Genomic DNA, 16,564 nt, shown 5'->3' on the forward strand with positions numbered 1-16,564 from the left:
CCTTTGTTCAGATTCCCTTAGTTTCTCCCTAATGTCCTTCTTCTGCTCCAGGATCCCATCCAAGTGCCACATGACATTCAGCCCTGTCTCCTGAGGCTCCTCTGGGCTGTGACAATTCCATAGACGCTCTTTGTTTTCAACGACCTTGACAGTTTTGAGCAGGACCAGGCAGGTAGCTTGTAAGTGTCCCTCAGTTGGAATGTGTCTGATGGTTTTTTTCATGATGAGACTAGGTTTGTGGATTCAGGTGACGAAGGGGGCAGAGGTGAAGTACCCTCATCACACCGTATCAAGGGCACGTACTATCAACAGGACTTAATACTGGTGATGTTGACCTTGGTCACCTGGCCTGGCCTCTATGAGCCCCCTTCTCCAGGTCCCTCCCTCCTTCTCCGCTGAAAATCCCCCTACATCCATTGCCAGCCAGAAGGGCAAAAAATACAAGCTTTTCTATTTATTATAAAACAAGCAACAGAAGTGCTCAGCCCAAGTGCAAGAGAACAAAAGCCTAGCACGGCTGCAGGAAGCTCTATGTAAAGGCTTCTCAACCACACACACACTGCCCTCCGCTCTCCTGAGGATTTAAGTTGGCGACTCAGAACTTTCAGCTGACTATAACATCAACAGGAAGTCACAACCTGAGAGGCCTGGATAAATAAATAGAGATGAAAACCAGGCCCGTATTTATAAAAAAGCAATTTCTAGGAGAAGGGCCCAAATACCACCTGTCCTGTTTGGGCCTTTATACATACCTGGCCAGGTGACCTGGGGGGCCCCCCTGCACGGATGGATGGATTACCTGATGAGGTCCCTCAAGTCTGTGGGCGTCCTTCAGAGGGGTCACTGGATGAGAGCTGGGCCCCGAACCCTAGGAGGCGCCGGCACGTATGGGGACATACACTGTCCCTGACACTGAACTCTGCCCCAGACCCCTGTGCTCTGGAGTCATCAATCAGTTTAGAGAATTGCTCAGCGTCTGTGTGCGACCTGGAAACTTTGGGTGGAGGAGCCCCGAGGATGAGACGGGAGGAAAGAAACACATCCTCTTTCAGCTCCTTTCTGGAAGAGAAGCAGCAAAGTGGCTGGGGGGTGGGGAGGGAAGAGAGAAGCCTCCAAGTCCAACCACTTTTGTTCGATTGTTGACCCTCAAAGTTTAGGGGAACTTCTTGATGCCTCGGTTTCCCCAAACGCTGCATGAAGAGGCTCACAGTGCCTGCTTCCTAGGTAGGATTCTAGAACCAGGCATGAGCCTCCAGGCAAAGGAAGGTAAAAGCTGGTCACAGGATGGAACTCAGGCCCTGGATGGAAGGGGCCCCAAGCTCGGGGGCAGCAGGATGTCTGGGTTCAGGTCTGCCACGGTGGCCTTGGCACGTGACTGAACTTCCCCAGGGAAGTTTTTCCAACTGTGAAAGTGACAAGGGGCAGCAGCTGCGGGCAGAGGGCTCAGTACTGCGCTGCCCCAGAGCTCACAGGCCGGAAGGATTCCTGTTGGGGAAAACAACTCAACCCAAACCAAGCTCCTTTCTCCCGAAGAGCTCTCCACAACAGAGCTGCGGGACACTGGCAGGCACGGCCAGCTGTGCACCAAGCCAGTCCCAAGGAATCACCGTACCCCCAGCCAACACACACCCACGTCCCTGCCCTGTCTCCTCGGGGGGCCAGGCCGCTACCAGCTGGGCTGAGATGTGAGCCAGGCACACTCCACACGCGCCTGTGATCGGGGTTAAGTTTTACGATTATCCCCATCGCAAATCACCACGTGTCTCGGGCAGCAGGCCTGAGCGGTTAAGGATGAGCTGCATGCCCCGGGGTGGGCACACAGACTGGCTCAGAGCCACCTCATTCCTGCCCCTCCTCCCACCCAGCGGCCAAAAGCAACCCAGTACCTGCCAGTGAACGGGGAAGCCGGTGGGGGGGCTACAGAGAAGCCGGAGCAGCTGTGCTGGGCACGAACCCCTCACTCTTTCTGAGCTAAGGAAGCTGGTCCACGCAGCGAGGAAGCAGAGCTCCAGCCTCGCGGAGCAGCTGAAGGGCCAGCCCATCAAGGCAGGAGCCTCAGGGCCAAGTGGAGCTAAAGATTCCAGAAGCTTCTGGGCTCCCAGCGGGCCTGGCAAACCCAGAGTAGCACTTCAGGTTAACTGTTAGCCAAGGGCTGCGAGTCCACAGGGCCGCCCACCCTACCCGCCCCCCACACTGCACATTTTAGGGGGCAGCAAAGGATCCAGTTCACGCCTTTCCTGAATCTCCAACTGACCCTCCCCCAGGTGAGGAGCTGACCCACTGAGGCAAGTGAAAACATTCCTTCTCGAAGGTTCCAAACCACACCTACCAAAGTGGACGCAGGAAAAAGACTTCCAGACTGGCTCGCACTCGGGTGGGCAGTGCGAGCTACAGTCCCCAAATTCAGGCTTCAGAAAAAGGAGGGGTCTCTGGGAAGCGTCCAGCTGAAGGGGCGAGGCAGCCTCCCTGTCCCAGAGGGTGTGTAACGTGCATTTCTTCTCCGGAAGCTGGAATCACTTTCAGCCTGGTGCCACCGCAGAACAGGCAGTGATGAGATAGCTCCTTGCCGGCTCCGTTTCGGAACAGAGCACTGAAACTACCAACCTGCAGCTCATCCTGCAGAGAAGCGAAGGGAAGGTGCTTCTCCTGCCGGAGGACACCTGCTACAATTCCACCTTAGGCAGCGAGGTTGGGAGGGAGATGTCCAAACTGGAATGCACAGGAGTGGGTGAGCTACTGCTTTCAATCAATGCAGGAGTCGTGAAGAAGTGCTGACATCACCTCCTCAGACCACGGCACTCAACTCGTCCCAGGGACGGCTAAGGAGCCACGTGGCATGGGTGACACTGGTGTGGCCAGAGAACGCTCTTCCGCACAGCTGCCGAGTGAAAAAAGGCTGCAGGAGTGAGCACGAACAACCCCGTTCCTAACACCACATCCATGTGACAGTGAGGGGTGACAGGCAGTCAGATGACTTTTCATTTCTCCTGCAGGCTGTATTTTCCAAATCTGTGATAAGCATGGATTACTTGTAAAGAAACAGAGAAGACAACCGATGGCCCCTCTTTTAGAGGCACTGTGTGGCTTCAATTCTTACATTTCAAGTCTACAGGGTGACGGTCGTCACAACGCACTTGAACTATATCGACTCTTTAAACAACCCGCAAAGGGGAATGTGGCTTTCTGGGATGAATGCGGGGAAGGGGGGGTGGGGTGGGAGCAGGGGTGTGCCCACTTTTCACAAGGAACTCCCCCTTCTAAATGGTCTATTCAGAAACAAGCTCCCCCAGCACATGTACGTGGGAGAATCCCTCAAAATCTACATCGATCCACTTAAGTTTTCATTTTTACCACAAGTACCTATAAAGAAAAAGGCGCCTCAAAAACGCTGTAAAGAAAATCTAACTAAATACTGTTTAAAAGGGGCAGGCTAAGCCAATAAGCGTAGGAAAAGATGCTCAGTACCACTAATCTTTAGAGAATGCAAATCAAAACCATGGGCTGTCACCTCACACCCCTTAGGCTGGCTACGGGCAAAAAACGGAAACTGGCAAGTGTGGACGAGCATGGAGAAACTGGAACCCTTGTGCGGCGTTGGTGGGAATGTAAACTGGTACAACCGCCGTGGAAAATGGTATGGAGGATCCTCAGAAAGTTAAACATAAAACTATCCTATGATAAAGTAACCCCACCTCGGGGTATCTGTCCAAAGGAAGTGGAAGCAGCATCTCAAAGAGATATCTGCCCACCCACGTTCACAGTAGCGTGATTCGCAATGGCCGAGGTACAAAACAAATGTCCAAGAACACAGGGATGGATAAACAAATTGCGGTCTCTCCATATAACAGAATATCTTTCAGCCTTAAGAAGGAAGGCAGTTGTCACGTGCTACAACCTGGATGAACCTTGAGGACATTATAAGTGAAACAAACACCAGTCACAAAAAGACAAATACTATATGATTCCACTTATCTGGGCTGTGTAAGAGTCAAATTCACAGAAACAGAAAGTAGAACGGTGGTATCAGGTGGTGCTAGGGGAGAGGGGGAAATGGGGAAAAGTTTAATGGGTAAGTTTCAGTTTTCCAAGACGAAAAAGTTTTAAAGACCTGTTGTACCACCATGTGAATACAATTTACACTACTCAACTGTACACTTTAAAGAACTGTTAAGATGGTAAACGTTTTACTAGGTTTTTTTTTTTAAACCACAATTCAAAATTTTTAAAAGGAGAGGGAGGGGGCTTCCCTGGTGGCGCAGCGGTTGAGAGTCCACCTGCCGATGCAGGGGACATGGGTTCGTGCCCCGGTTCGGGAAGATCCCACATGCCGTGGAGCGGCTGGGCCCGTGAGCCATGGCCGCTGAGCCTGCGCGTCCGGAGCCTGTGCTCTGCAATGGGAGAGGCCACAACAGTAAGAGGCCCGCGTACCGCAAAAAAAAAAAAAAAGCAAGATAAATGCACTAATATCAATATGATTCAAACATGAATATGAATTTGGAAGATCAATCATTACAGCACTGGGGTTTAAAATAATAGATAACTAGGGACTTGCCTGGTAGTGCAGTGGTCAAGGCTCTGCGCTCCCAATGCAGTGGGCCCAGGCTTCGATCCCTGGTCAGGGAACTAGATCCGGCATGCCGCAACTAAGAGTTTGCATGCCGCAACGAAGGAGCTGGCGAGCTGCAACTAAGGAAACCATGAGCCACAGCTAAGGAGCCCGCCTGCTGCAGCTAAGACCCGGTGCAACCAAATAAGTAAGTAAATAATTAACTAACTAATTAATTAATTAATTAAAAACAAAACAAAAGCCCACTTTGAAGAGGGCTTAAGGAACAGAAAAATAGAAAATGAAAAAGAGGGGAGTAGGAAACCTTTGCTTTTAAGGCTGGAGAATTTCTCTTTCAAAGAGTTGTGGGTGGGGCTTCCCTGGTGGCGCAGTGGTTGAGAGTCTGCCTGCCGATGCAGGGGACACGGGTTCGTGCCCCGGTCCGGGAAGATCCCACATGCCGCGGAGCGGCTGGGCTCGTGAGCCATGGCCGCTGAGGCTGCGCGTCCGGAGCCTGTGCTCCGCAATGGGAGAGGCCACAGCAGTGAGAGGCCCGCGTACCGCAAAAAAAAAAAAAGAAGAGAGAGGGAGGTCCTATACAGTAGCCTATTTTGTTTTCTTCACGTAGTTTCTGGAATTTCAGTCTGGCCACGCCCCGCGGCAGCACACATGGAACTCCTTTCCACTGGGGCCTGGGGGCCCCACAAGACAGGTCCAAAGCAGTTTAAAAAAAAGTCTCCTTGCCAATCGCTCTACGAGGCAAAAAGTGATCCTGACCCCTAAAGCTAACAAACCAGAAAGGAAACTATACTTAAGCCCCGCTTGGGAATACAGACTCGGAAACCTGAGCGATACAGGTCGGCAGAAGAATCCACAACACAATGGAATTGGCCCGAGGAAGGTGGTTAAAAGCAGAGACACAGCCTGCTCCAGTGGGGACGAGTGACTCACTTTTCACTTGCCAGGTGTCGGTAATATTTGGAATTGTTACAAAAGCACTCTATTCTGACGATAAAACAATTTAATAAGCACCGTGACATTTTTGAAAAACCATCATCTAAGGAATGATGCCATTCAAGACATGGGGGTCACTCTAAGCTGGGCATAGAGTCACCTAGGATGCTTTTAAAACGAAGGACGCAAGGGGCCCAGCCCAAGGCCAGCTGACTCTAAGGGAGGGACCTGAGCAACCCTCACAGGTGAGTGTGATGCTCGGAGAACGAGAGAAGCCCAGCTGAGGTACAGAGGTTCACTAAGACCCCCCCTTAAGTTCAGGAGCAAAGGAAGGATGGCATGCAGGCCAGTCCTCAATACCAATGACTGCGACGGTTGTGACCAACGTAGCTGGAGCTAACACAGGAAGACATTAGGGGTTACAGTGAGTGAGAGAGAGAGAGAGAGAGAGAGAGAGAGGGAGTGTGTGTCTGTGTGTGTGTGTGTGTGTGTGTGTGTGACATTTAGCCTGAAGGCCTGAGGAGGAGGGTCCACACGCATCAGGTTGGGGACCACTGTGGCATCTCAGGGACCAGCGGGCAGCTGCAGAGACGGGCAGGCCAGACAGAAAGCTCGAAGGTCGGCCTTCCAGACCCAACGCCGTGCTGAAGAGCTCAGGCTTACTCTGTGAAACCAGGAAGGCCTCGGAGTGTGCAGGTCAGGAAGAAACACGATCAGCTTGTGTTCTCAGTTCTTGGCAAAGGGCAAAGGTCATGGCTGAACCGTGTGCAGCACGCTGAAGCCGCCAGGCGTGTCTGCTGAGGGAACCAAGGAATGAGCAGCAAGGACGGGGTGGGGTGGGGGTCGGCCTCCCAGGCAAAGGCAGGTCACAGAGCCACGCCAGGCACAACCGAGGCCAGCACCCAGTGCCATGTGACCACGGGGTCCCACCGAAACCCTGTCCACGTGACAACACACAACCTCCCAGACGCACAGAAGGGACCGAGCGCTGGGGAGGGGGCCCCGAAAGTCTACAGGCCAGGCTCTGACTGCACCTCAGTCATCCCCAGATCCAAGTGTTACACAAAATCCAAGCACACTCAAGACTGCAAACCCCAACTGATTAGAGAACCAGAGAACTCGGCAGCATCACCGATGCAACGTCACAGGAGGAAAACGGCGCCCGTGGACCCTGGGAAGAGGGGACCTGGGGGAGGAAGCCTGGCTGAAACGCTCACTTTGTCCGGGGAGCAGCAGACCCGAGTCCTGACACGGCTCTCAACACGCCCCAAGCACTTACAGCAGGAATTTCTCCTTTTCAATGAATGCAACTAAGCCACGGGCCACGGGTCTGCCTTCCAAACCACAGTCAGCAAGAGGACACGAGAAGCAAGCCCTTCAAGGAACAGGGCAGCAATGGAACCGAGCGTACGAGTTAGTACACCAAACGTGAATCACCCAGGAAGGGGCTCTAACCCAGCGAGGAGAAGCATTTGTCTCTGCGTGAAACACACCTGAAAATGACCCAGAAGGGGTGACAGTAAAGTGGTATCAGAAAAGGTGAAATTCAGGCCACAAACACTGAATACACACACAAGAGCATTTTTTGATTGACAAAATGGTGAAGCGATCAAAAGATCCAATTATGCTGAAAGAACAACTAACACGTACGAAGGAGAAGCTGCTAGAGTTGATCCAGAGAACTTGACAAAACCGCAGTCACGTCGGGAAACAGGAGCCCGACCCTCGACTCTGACAGCGCAGCGGACAGAGCATCATCTGGTTACAACGTGAAACATAACATAATCAACGAGCGTAATTTAAATGATCCACACCCACCTCCACGTCCTGGAGAAAATGCAAAAGGCCCTGCGAGTATCCAAGGAACATTCGCAAACACTCAGAAGCATTCTTGACACCCGAAAAACTCTCCAAATTAGAAAAGTGTATGGGACAGCCCCTGGCCCCAGTGCAGTCAAACCAGAAGTTAACTAGAAAGTAAGAGGGAGGAAAAAGGGGAAAATAGACAAGGAAAAAAATTAAATACTTAAACAAATAACTCTTGGGTTAGAGAGGATATTAAAATAGAAACGAGAGATGCCTTAGGAAACAACAAGGACGGCATTGGGGTCCACCTGGCGCCAGGCACTCAGGTGCTTCTCCAGAGTGCCCCAGCACGGAAACACCACGGTAAACCCACCCACCCCACGGCCCACCAATGGTTCTACTGATGTTGCTACTTCCATATATCCCCCCATGAGTTCAAGCGGCCAAAGAGGCAAGATCTGGAACCTTTCATCAGTCATCACTGTGGTCACCAAGGTAACCGGGGTCCCAGATCCCTTGGTGGACCAAAGCCCACCTTTCATCCCGTCAGCCGTGGATGGATGGGTCCCAGAGGACCAGACGGCCACCCTCGCTTGACGGAGGGAAGTCCAGTGCGGCTCCTCCATGGCTGGCAGGCAGGAAAACCGGAGGCACCATGACGGTAAGCAGGGAGCTTCCCATACTGCACTAATTCTTAGTTGAACATGTCATGGCTAATCAGAAAAGCACCATAAAACAGAGTTACTTGAGTACAAGCTCTTTAGGTACAAAGATTTACCTCTAAAACATTTACCACGCAGAGTCATGAAGACACCTTGACCGAATGTCTGGTACAAGGCCTGACGGGCGCAGATCTTGATAAACGACAGCTTTGAAGGAGGCAGGAGAGGACTGGGCCACAGCAGGAGGGCTCACATGTGTGCCAAGTGTGACAGTGCAGTGGGGGGGGTGGATTTAGAAGCCCCCCCTCCCTGCCCAGCTCCCCTGCCGCCCCGCAGCATTAAGGTCTCTCTCCTGTGCTCAAGCCTTGGCTCCGGCTAGGGGTCGGGAATCGTCCCCGTCGGACGAGCCACCTGGCTGTTACCTGCCCATCCTCATCTCACCCGAGACCTCACGTTCCCTGACCCGTCTGCCCCCGCCCCCGGCCTGGTTCCCATAAGCACCTTGTTGGCCCCAGGATTTCCCTGCCTGGAGGAGACCTGGCCCCCGGTGCGGGGCAGAACAGGTAAAAGTTGGTGGCTCAGACCCAAATCCTGGCTTCTGCACTCATGGGTCAGACAAGTCCCTTCCCCTTTGGCACCCTAGCTTCCCTGTGATCCAGACATGCTAAGTGTCCCTCCCATCATAGGATGGAAAGATGAATAGTTTAGAGGTAAAATGCTGAAGACGTTGGCTGGCATACGGCATATGCTACTGGTGTCCTAATTATGACCATCGTTATGAGCACAGCATAAAGCTGCTACGCAAGAACGCCAGACAAGGATCCAAAGGAGAGGGGATACGTAAACACAGTTTGTTAGTAAAGTGGGATTACGTATCTTTGTACTACTCCTATTATCAAGGGTAATGTCAGCTTCGTTAAGGAGAGCATGTATGCTTTCTCCACGGACAGGCAATGTGTACATTAGTTTCATACGGGCACCATTTGCTCTCAATGAAAAGAACTATTTCCGAGGTTTCTGATCCTTGTAATTCAGAGGAAGATAAGAGAGTCAAGGCACAGGCATCCTCAAATGCAGAATGTGAGAAAGAGTCGATATAACATTAAAAACAAGATGCCACTGTCTAAGACGGGCCCACAGGGGCGAGAAGTGGGAGGCGTGTGGCAGCGCTGATCTGACAGGTGCTCGTGAATGAATACCCTCCAGGGCAACGTCTGGTTCTGTGTCATTTTCAATGCACTTAATCCTCCCACTCCAATAGTCCACGTATCCACAATGGGACAGCTGCAGGTACGGCCTGGCATTCATGTTTTGGGTAAATAACCCCCTCAGCTAATATCCAGGCATAAGGACCACATAAAAGTTTACTCCCTGGTATATTCCGATACTCGCTGTGTCCATGGACACAATAACTATCCTCTTGGTTTCAGTTTCATCATTGGTTAAGACGTGAACAAGGCCACCTACCCCTCTGCGTTTTGGGAGGATCTCATGTGTAAGTGAGAGGACCTGGTATACTGACTGCCGGTAGGTGTTTCACAAATATTAGCCGTCATTTCTCCTTTTTCTCCCCAAAACATGTTAAATTTACAGTTTACTTTGTTTTGTTAAAGACAACGGAGGGGCTTGCGGTTGGGTGGGAGATGACAGCCCCAGACCTGCCCACCAATTTTCACACCCAAACCACTGTTATTTCTGTTCACTCCCTTCCAGCCCTGTGTGCAAGCTCTACAGAGCTGCCCGTCTGCAATTCCCAGCACTAAAACCTGAAGGCAAAGGACAACCGCAAACAACCTGACATATTCAAAGTCACACACGCTCAAGTTTTCCCCTTATGCCTAAGTTACAATCATCTGCTAAGCCGTAACGGCGTGTCCTGAATGCCTTACTCACCTGTTACTCTCAGGCTGCCAACACCGGACCCCCAAGGGAATCACTGCTAGTCTTTCCATGTTCCTGCTCATCAAAATAACCCCGCTTCTTTCCAGAACAATAATGACCCTCAATTTAGCAAGCAGCCAACATCTTGACAATTTCACTAATGACAGAAAAAGCGGTGTTTATGACATCATTTTCCAGCTTTCAGTTCTGTCTCTTTTAACCTTGATAAAGTCACGGTGTTACCCCGAGCAAGTTGAGGACAGCTGGTTGTCCGACTGGAGCAGAAGTTTTTCCCCAGAAGTAGACACAGGATTAGCCAGGTTAATGTGGGTTAAATACAGAAATCCTCCACAAGGCCAGCAAACTCTGCAGCGACCAACTCAAGTGGGGTAGAGAAGGGGGATGTCAGGAGGGGAATGACTGCCCGGCCTGGTGAGGTTTGCAACCTGACAAGGAGAACCAGGACTCGCCCTGCCTGCGCTCCCGAGCCGTGTCCTGGGGGGACAGCCACGCTCAGAGACCGCCGGGGACTCAACTGACCAGGGCAAGGTGCTCTCATCTGTCTCACTGGGTCCCTCTGATGTTGTTTTATCTGGAAAATCTCCACACCTTCATCAGTACCTTTTCCTTTCTGGAATATAAGATGCTGGGACTCTTTTAACGACCCGACAGTTGGCTCAGTTTCTAAGTGTCATTTTGGGTAAGAAGCGTAACTCTTAAAACTGAACACGTTGGTCATTTAATCAATCGGATGATTCTGTGAGACACTCACAGCAGGTCAGGAGGGAGAGGTGCCCCGTGTGGGTTGCAGAGTGGGGCGCCAGGAGCCCCAGGAGGGGAACCCAAGGCGGCTGTGGGGCATCAGGGCTGTGAGAGGAAGGCACGGTCATCTGCTCACCTCCCGGGCCCCTTGCAAGTCAGGCTCACACGTGTAATCGTCTTCCTGGTGGCCTGAGATAAAAGTTCAAAGCTGACTGAAGCCCAGAAGGACCTGCCCTTCCAGCCACCTGCCCCCTGCCTCTCACATCCCCACCCGGTGCTCCCAGAAAGCCGGCACCCCTATCGGTCCCTGGCACGCACTCAACCACCCGCTGCCCCCAAGTCCCCCCTGTGGGCACCACCCAATTCCTTCCAGTCCCCCTACTTAGTAGGGCTTCTTTGGGGAGCCAGTCCCGAACCCCAGCACACCCGGGGAGGCTTGACCTCCTCTCCTGGGGCACTGGTGGCCGATTCCCTGCACAGAGGCTGTCCCTGGTGGTCTCTCCATCCCCCCAAGCCCCACAGCCCACCTGGCACAGACTGGATTCGGAGTGAGGGAGGGAATGAACGAGTTCAAGTCAAACATGAGCTAACGGGGGGCGGGGGGGGGCCAGGGCAACGTCCCAGAGAGTTACAAGAGGGCCCGGCTCTCAAGCCCCCCAAAACTCCATGAGGTGGACCTGGCGCACAGCCAGCACGAAAGGACAGCCCGAAAAGTGCCGCCTCATCTAACACCAGTGAACAATGACTCATGGATACCTCGGAGCCAAGACAGAGGAGGCAGCCAGGCCCCCTGCAGAACCACACGCAGGACACAGGCCAACAAATATTCCGCCCGTAACTCAGCTCCCCTCTCCTGCCAGAATGAAGAAGTCCTGGGACACCAGACCACAGCTAGAAATCAAAATTACAGCCTTACCATCAGCGGAAGGTACTAAGTACTTTCTCCTCTTACTGAACCCAAAGGTCTCAAAAAGCAAGTCTGTGCCGTCACCGTGTGCCAAATCAAACTGCAGCTCATCAAGGGACGCAGCTCCAGGAATCACTCAACGCCCACAGTGACAGGACCCTGGGGAGTTTGGAGCGCCAGTTCCTGAAGCTGAACGTGTGGAAATCGGACTCGTCCGCTTCTGGGAAGGAGTGAGCCCTGGAGACGCCCCCCAGAAACATCTCCTAGGTTTTAGGACACACGGTTTCCCCCATATGTTACTGTTTCTGAAAGTGGCATGTATGTGCTATCCCTAAAATTGAGATGTGCACTTCCAACCCCTGCCCGCGAAGCTCACGATGCAGAGAACGTTAGCTCTCTTGATGATCAGAAATCAGTTCCCCCCAAAGGAGTCCCAGCAAGGCTGAGACTGGTCTCAAAGTTCACCAAGTCTTCTTCAAAGTACTTAATACCTTCCACTGATGGAACTTTCCTGAATATCACTACCTTTGGACATGCTTTTCTGAGCAGCAATTACACGGTTCACTCAACCATTAATATAGTTACAAGTTCTTTATACATTTTAAGGATAAAAGAACAAAACTCATTGGAAGAAGAAGCTTGCATGTATTGAAAGATGTTCACGGCAGTGCTGTTTATAATTTCAAAGCCACTGGAAACTGTCCATGAATGCGGACTTGTTAAAGAGGGTGCATCCCCGAACAAATGTGATGCAAAGTACAGGATGCAAACCTGTACTTATTGATCTGGAGATATGTCAACAATTTTCAATAAAAAGCATAATGTTCATTCAACAATGAATGACTGATTGAAGGATTACTCCACATCAGGTATCCAGTGAACTAAAAACAAGTTCCCACTCCACCATCCTGTTTTGTTTGGAAGAGTCTAGATTTGCATGTGAAAATACCTGAAAGACACAAAAATGCCCAGAGCAGTTACCATGAGTGGCAGAATTCCACTGATGAAACTTTTTTCTCCTTTTGCATTTTCTAAGGTTTCTAAGATGAACATACGATTACTTGAGTAACTGTTGGGGGGTGGCGGGGGGGACTTAAGCAGACAGAGTTTTTTTAAGAAAAGAATGAAAAATCACAGCAAACTCTTTCCCTTTTCCCATACAATTCATATATCTAGAAAGGACGTATGTTGAACACAAGATGCTTCACCTCCCTCCCCCACCCCCCAAGGTAGCTAGGGCAGGTAAGGCCTTCTTGCAAAGAGGCGCAGAGGCCTCCAGCCACTGGCTGCTGGTCCCCCCAGCCTACCAGCCAGGGCCATTCTGGATCCCAGGTCTCGGACTGGGGTGTCACTTGCCGACTCCACCCCTCTCCTCACTTGTCACCTTCACCAGTCCGTGAAAACTTATTTCAGCTATTTCTGTTCCCTGACGATGCGTTGGGTACAAAAAACAGTGTTTAGAAGCACACGACGGATGGTTAGTCACTTAATTCTTGAATCACCTATAATGAATTTCAGTTGTGCAAATCGTGTTGCTTCATATTCGATTGACGGAAAAGAAAGAGCCATGTACAGAAGACTCCAACATGGGCCTGAAATGTGGCCAAAATTTGAAACGTTGGTTTCCTAATCCAGCACCTAAAAGTGAGGTAGCCAAAAGGCTGCCGACCGGCACAAAACCAGAATAGAGCTGTCCTCCTAGAAATGTCGGAAACGCTGACTTCCGAAGCCACAAGGGGGAAAAACCCACAACTTCTGCAAGAGGGTATTTGGGACGGGATGATGGGGAGGAAACGTGAGACCAGACCATAGTAGGTGACGGCTTTTACACCATCACTACCGCCACCACAGGCTGCCGAGGGGCCCTGGATCACAGGCCCTGGCCCAGCCCTTCACATGAATTACTTATATGTGCCATCAATACACCAGCTCCAACCATTATTCCCAGTTAAATTCAAACACGGACCTTTATTTTCTACTTCTGTAAGGGACATATACAAATATTTGACACCACTTGTCAAAACGACGCTTCTCAGGGTAATTTTAAAATGCTTAAAGGTACCTGCATTTTTCAGATACTCCATTTACAGATGGTCCCTGACTTACATCTCTTGACTTTACGAGGGTGTGAAAGCACTATGCATTCAGCAGAAATAGTACTTCAAATTTTGAATTTTGCCCTTTTCTGGAAGCTGGCGTATGTGGGTTTGACGCTTTCCCATGATGCTGGGCAGGGCAGGGAGTGATCACCGGGGCCAGGAACCGACACGCTTAAAATGATTCTGCACCCTGACAATCATTCTGTTTTTCACTTTCTGTACAATATTCAATCAATTACGTGAGATATTCAAAACTCGATTACCAAACAGGTTTTGTGTTCGATGATTCTGCCCAACTGTCGGCTACTCTAAGCGTTTGGAGAACGTTTAAGTTAGAGAAGGCTAAACTATGATGTTGGGTAGTTTAGGTGTAATTAAATGCACTTTCAACTGACGATATTTTCAGCGTACGATGGATTTATCGGGACACGACCCCATCCTAAGTTGAGGAAGAGCTGTATTTCTCTGTATCCGAAAGCTATAAACATTAAAATCCTTCCCAAAAGGGCCACAGCATGAACAGGTAAACAAAGGCGGGAAGCCGGACTCAATGAAACGGTAAAGGGCAGAGCTGCGAGGGGGCCACTGGACAGCGTTTACAAGTCAGCTGATCATCATTCACAGAAATTACTTCTATCCTTTAGCGTCATTTTTAGCTGTGAAGATGTCTAAGAAGGCTCTCGGCGTTGCGGCCGTCCAGTCCCTTGGTGGGGCACCACCCTCGGTCTTCATCCTGGCTGGTCCCTCTTCACTCACCGAATGTGCTGTCTGTGCAGCGAGGATGCAGAGATAAAGACGCAGCCCCATGCCTAGCAGAGCCCCGCCTAGGGGGACAACGGACAGGTGAGGAAGCAGCGGTCAGCTCCTGGCCTGGGCAGTCAGGAAAGCCTTCCTTGAGGAGCCTCAGGGAGCTGGGACTTAGGGGCAAATGAGGCCCCCAGCCAACCCCCAAAAAAGGCTGGTGAAAAGGCACGGGGGCGAGGGAGTCTTCTAACCAGTTGCTCCCAATGACAACCACTCACACCCACCTCTACCCCTGACGGTCCACGGGGCCGCCCACACCCCCTCACTGGACCCTCCATTGCTCCGCGCTGGTCCTAACACCCCGTCAGCCCCCAGCCAGGCCTCCGCAGCCCGGAGCATCCCAGGCCCTCTGACTCAGCTCTGGGTTCTTCCTGCCTTGATATCCTCAAAAGACAGTCCTTTTTCTTTTATCACTAACTCAGTGGCCTATACCCCTTGTCCTTGGTTTTCTAGAAGCTTCCCCACTACCACAGTCACATGGCCCTAACAAGCCAAACCCAGTGGCCCCTAGACTTCCGGGTGTTAATTCTCTGATGATTTGTAACCAGAACTGTCCTGTTTGCACGGGGCTCCCTTCCCCCACACCCCAACCTTCTCCTCGGCTTCAGGGACACGTGGTACACATTCTCCCACCTCCAGCTGCTTCTTTCCCCGCCCCCTTGGCCTTCCCGCCCCATCTTCATGGGGTGACTGAGAAGCACGCTTCCAGGCCCACTCCACACTCAAGGCTGCAGCGAGCTCTTCCACGATCACGGGTTCGGCTCTAAGGAAGTGAGGCCCGAGCCAGCCCTCTCTCACACGGGTGACCCCTGACCAGCAGGGCGGACACTGCGTGTGTACAACCCAAGGGTGATGCCTCCTTAAGCCTGCACCTGCAGGCCTGGCCGGCCCCTTCCTGCTCACAAGCCTGGCTCCGAAGTTCAGTGACACTCCCCTTCCCACGCGCCTGCTGCCTCTCAAGGAAGCGCTTACATTTTAAATAATTGGACTGCTAATTATGACAGAGAGAAAGTAATCAGCTTACGTGAGCAACCAAGCTCAGACGCGTGAAGAGCCCTCAGCCGTTGAGCTTCTCCTTTCTTCACTTGGACGGTCCTGGGAAGCTCCCCTAGACGCTACGACATCCGAGGTCAACTCACCAAACCCACCCAAGGAGCCATCTCCCCAAGGAGCGCTCTCTCACTTCACCCTGAACCCCCCCTTCCTCCGCAAAGACCCCTCTCCGTTCCAGACCAGCAGAAGCAACCAAGGCAACACAGTGTCGCCCGCCACCGCGGAGGGGCCACTGGAGTCAGACTGGCGACTGGCAACTGGGAACATGTGGGCCCTTCCTCCACTCCGAGGCTTCTGCTGGAAAACCTTCCCTCACCCCACACGGAAAACGTTCAACTCCTTGGCCTCAAATACAGGGTCTGCCATGCCTAATCTCAAACCACACCTCTAATTTTCTTCTTACACAAATTCCCTACATCCGTGGAGTTCAACCCTGGACACACACAGAATGCCGATTCCACTGGGCAGCTTTTAAAATACCCCAGGTGATTTTAATGTGGAGTCTGAGTTTTGAAGCACTCTACTCTTGCTGGCCAAACTAGGCTACTCGATGACATCCAAATCCTCTCAGTACGCATAGCTCCTGGGCAGCCATGGTCCAAGCAGAAGCCCAGGCAACCATTCCATCCATTATACAAGGGGGGCTGAGCTGCTGAGCTCAGTGCGATGAAAGGCAAGCTGCAGCCCACTCTAACTGGCTACACAGATTGTCAAGTACTTAGTAATATTGCCAGACCCGACTGGCAGCTTGAAATCAGCCATGGTGGGAGGATTTACACCAGGGCAGTTGACGGATGCTACCATCAAGACGCTTTGTTTTTTTCCGGGGAGCAGGTTGCCCAGCACACTTCGGGCTCAGGGACCTGCAACACGGAAAAAGCCACGAAAGGGAACATGTGAATTCCTTCCAGGCCTACAGGGCTTAGGAGGCTTCCCTGTTTCATAAGAACAGGGCAGGGTTTTCCTCAGTGAAGCAGACTGGGAGAACAGGGAAGGGGAGAGAGATGAGAGGGAGATCTAGTAAGAATACGGAACCACAAAAATCCTTTCTCGGAAAGGATTCTTTTCAATTTGTTCAGAAGAGTTGGGC

General features: G+C 51.6%; 1 protein-coding gene across 3 annotated transcripts in view; it reads right to left on the reverse strand.

Annotated features, from left to right (window-relative positions):
- Nucleotides 1-16,564, reverse strand: part of SH3BP4 (SH3 domain binding protein 4) — a 114,248-nt gene that overhangs the window by 93,114 nt on the left and 4,570 nt on the right. The window contains exon 1 of one of the 3 annotated variants that reach the window (XM_060151789.1): nucleotides 7,319-7,358. The exons of 1 other annotated variant lie outside the window; for it this stretch is intronic. The gene's annotated coding sequence lies outside the window, so the exon portion shown is untranslated. Of the gene's footprint in view, nucleotides 1-7,318; nucleotides 7,359-16,564 lie in introns of those variants that run through there. One more of the 3 variants, XM_060151786.1, reaches the window with a different exon arrangement.

Source organism: Lagenorhynchus albirostris, chromosome 6, assembly GCF_949774975.1.
Source record: "Lagenorhynchus albirostris chromosome 6, mLagAlb1.1, whole genome shotgun sequence".
Classification (NCBI taxonomy): domain Eukaryota; kingdom Metazoa; phylum Chordata; class Mammalia; order Artiodactyla; family Delphinidae; genus Lagenorhynchus; species Lagenorhynchus albirostris.